Below are 4007 nucleotides of genomic sequence, written 5' to 3'. Positions count from 1 at the left end.
TACTGGTAGATGTATAGCCACCCTCATAGGAAGGTTTCATTGTAGATATATGTTGTAGTAGCGGAACATTCCCTAACAAGTAACTATTATTCTCTGCTAGATTGTTATGACTTCCTGACAATATTGTCTCCTGGAGGCTATCCGATCGACCTGGTGTATGATGGTAGGTTAGCATATAAGAAGGGGGGAGCTTGGCCCCATAGATCCGTCTGGCACTTTAGGCCGGCCGACCATATACTAAGTGTCCTGGCACTGAGGAATAGGGAACTATGCCCTATAAATCTGACTAGCCCTTGGGCCGACCAACCAACCATATGATGATAATTGTCTTAATACTGAGAGATAGGGACCTAGGCCTTGTAAACCTTATTGGCCCTTGGGTCGACCGACCATATGCTGATAGTTTCCATAATGATGAGAGATAGGGAACTATACCTACAACCTGACTAGCCCTTGGGCCGACTAGCCATATGCTGAGAGTTGTATTGTAGAAGCGAGGAGTTGGGCCCGTATGCCCTACCATTGTGGGAGCTGACTAGATTTATCCTGTGTATCTTGGCATTGAGGTGTGCAGGGTTGAGGCCATTAAGTTTGACCGTCTCCATACTGAATGCCTTAGCGTTGAGGAGTGAGGAGCTGAGTTTCGGTGAGAGTGACTCGTCCGTATATTTTGACCCTGATTGTCATCTCACCCTGACTTTGACCGCGGCACCACCTACCTTAACCTTAACCGCCACCTACCTTAACCTTAACCACCACCTCCCATTGGGTTCACTCATAACATACCGTATCATTATTAGTAATACATACTTAATCCTATTGTATTTAATATTTAAACATCAATCAGAGTGGCGCAGCGGAAGCGTGGTGGGCCCATAACCCACAGGTCCCAAGATCGAAACTTGGCTCTGATAATTTTATTTTTTATTTAAAAATAATTTGAACTTTTTTACAATTAAAATAGTAGATAAATTTAAAGAATGTTTAGAGTTAGCTTGTGAAAAGAAGTGTTATGAGTTGATTTTCATAACCATTTTATTTTACAAAGTAAATGTTCATAAAATTAATTTCTTGGGAGTACAAAATTAATTCAAATGAAAAATAATTTTTTGAATATATTAAACTTGGCACTAAGTTTTTCAAATATCTAAATAATGCATTTTACTTTTCAAATTATAAAAATCATGCATTAATTTTCTCAAAATGCTCCAATTTTTTTTTGTCTCTCTAAGTAATAATTATTTGAATAAGTGGCTGAGGCAGTAAAATCACAATCAGACACTTGAGTTAGTATCAAAATCACAGCCAAGTTATCGAGTTGGTCTTGAATCATCATCAAGTGATTGATCGAGAATATAGTCGCAATTTGTAATCAATTTTTCGTGATTTCTTGGCTACAAAATTGTAACATAGTGGTTGAGCGGCTGCTTACAATTAGATGCATATTCTAGAATGAAAAAAATCCTTACTGCTGGATCGAAAGCACTAAAGGGAGGTGGGATGAATAACGCTCGTGGTTTTCATGTTCGTTTTGGAAAACTTCAATTAAATACGCAATGGAGTAATTAAACACAAACACAAACACTAAGGGTTTACTTGGTTCGAAGCCTGTGGCGACTCCTACTCCAAGGTCCACGCTCATTGAGTGTTTACTTCAGGCAACCACTATCAATTCGGAAGTTACAATTTGAATTATAATATAAATGAAAAACTTATACTGACAAATAAGGAATTAGTAAACTTGAAGCTTCTAGTCGTCCGAGTCGAGTTGCAGCTTTATCGAATTGTCCTTTGAGCAGCACACGAAAGAAAGATTGTCTTTTTAGTTGTTGTTCTTGCTGCTGGTCGAACCAGGCATATATAGCCTGATGAGGGCACCCTCAACTTTATTGAGGACGCCTCCAATCCCCAAGTCAGCCGCGCATGGATAAGCCCTGCTTCGTCATTGCTTATCCTCCTGAGGGCGCCTCCAAGTTCCATGGAGGGCGTCCTCCATCAACATCCATGGTGCGCTCAACCTCCATAGAGGGCGCCCTTGGCCTGCTTCCTGCGCTGCTTCGGCCAAGGCACCCGAGGTGCCTCCAAGCTCCATGGAGGGCGCCTCAGACACTGTTCATCCGGGCTTTTAGTACTTTTTCATTCCCTGCAAGATATGTTAGAAAAAAATACAAAATATATCCTGCAAAATAGAGTTAACACAAATAAAACAAGATTAATATAAGAATTTTGCAGCCACTAGACTGTTCGGTTCTAACTTCATATTTCCATACAGAAATCCTAGGTCAAACCGACGTCTACTGTTCCCTCACCGGGGAACGCATCCTCACCTACTGCACTTAGGAGAGTTCACCTGTTGCCAGACCAGTCCTCCAGACCGAATGGACTTTTGTTCAGCGCCTGAGGCTCCAAGACTTTCTGCTGGACGTTCTCTCCACGACCCGTGCAGTCTTCCACCCAGTTCGCGACACCACGACTTTCCACCTAGAGTCCACGACTCTAGGGTTTTTGCCCAAAGCCCTCGACTCGCCAAGACTTTCTACCTAGGGTTACCACTCCCTAGGATTTTCCTTTTGCCTAACCGCAATTAGGACTTTTGCTTAAGTACACTTAGGACTTCCCTGCAAACTGATTCAAACATGTTAGACCACAAATAACCTTAATTTTGAATCCTTTGTCATTATCAAAACTCAGATTTGATCATCGGATGCTTCCCATATTAACACTTACAAGATAGATAAATGATTATTATATGGAGAATCGTCACCAAGAAATCTAGAGGTCAATTTCTAAGAGTGAAATACTTGTCAGATTTCCACCCATCTCCATGCAATGGTCAGTATCAAAGATGGCCCTGGCCAGAGCTCATGTTCAGTATATATATATATATATATATATATATATATATATATATATATATATATATATATATATATAATTTTCCGTGTATGCAACCTTCTCTTTAAATATATATATATATATATATATATATATATAATTTTCCGTGTATGCAATCTTCTCTTTTCACTTTTTTTCCATTGTTTCTCAGCCTATATATATATATATATATATATTATTTTCCGTGTATGCAATCTTCTCTTTTCACTTTTTTTCCCATTGTTTCTCAGCCACTATCTTAGTTTTTCTTCTACTTTCGGCCACCACAATATTAATAATGGGACACATTTAATCCAAAGTAACTTGCAAATACACTTGGACACATTTTAGGCAACTATTTAGCCTCTTTAGCAAGTCTTCTCTGGCAGTTAACCTAATGGACTTTAGATATCTACATGATCATCTCTAGCTAAGCTTAAGTCAGGCGACTCTTTTAATTTGCTAATGTCTAGTAAGGGAGATTTCCATTTTATATATCACTTTTTGTTAGACATTTTAATTACTTCATAATTGGTCTTTGCAAGTTTAGCACCATCAGCAATTGGCAATGGACGGAAGCACTTTGTAGGTAATTAAAAAATATAGGGCGCCCACTGAAAACAAACATTGAAGAATTTGCAAAAAAAAAAAGATATATTTTTGTTTTTTAAAACTGATTTTGGAAAGATTATTTCCAGTGTTACTTCATAAAACTATCCTTCATCCTCTACCCAATCTATCAAATAGTGAAAGGATCTATTTTTGTCCTACTTCTTTAACTTCCGTTGGCTTGTCTTAGGCAGCCTTTTACCAGTTTGTTGGAAGACCAAAAGATCAAGCCACGACAAGTGGTATTTTTTTCATTTTATGTTTTATTTTATTATCTTCTTCGAAGCTTCCTTAAATTGCTACTCTTTATAACTGAAGAAATGTTTGAATCTTCAGTGAATTGATGTTGCTTAATTCTCCTCTTTAACTTTAAAGAGTAAATTAGTTCTTTGTATTGCAAAAGTCATGTCTTTTTAGTTTTGATGCAGAAAAAGTGACCCATTCCCTTCAGAAGATTGCACATCAAAAGCATTTCAAACAATCTGATACAAACTAATGTTCCAGCTACAACTAATTCTTCTCTA

At 38.1% G+C, this 4007-nt stretch overlaps 1 non-coding gene across 1 annotated transcript; it reads left to right on the top strand.

Annotated features, from left to right (window-relative positions):
- The first annotated feature begins 842 nt into the window (after window positions 1-842).
- TRNAM-CAU lies at window positions 843-914 on the top strand. Its single transcript has one exon. It is a non-coding gene; the product is annotated as a tRNA-Met (tRNA).
- The last annotated feature ends 3093 nt before the right edge of the window (window positions 915-4007 follow it).

This window comes from Zingiber officinale, chromosome 6A (assembly GCF_018446385.1).
Source record: "Zingiber officinale cultivar Zhangliang chromosome 6A, Zo_v1.1, whole genome shotgun sequence".
In the NCBI taxonomy this organism is placed as follows: Eukaryota; Viridiplantae; Streptophyta; class Magnoliopsida; order Zingiberales; family Zingiberaceae; genus Zingiber; species Zingiber officinale.
This window is presented reverse-complemented; position numbering and strand designations above follow the sequence as displayed.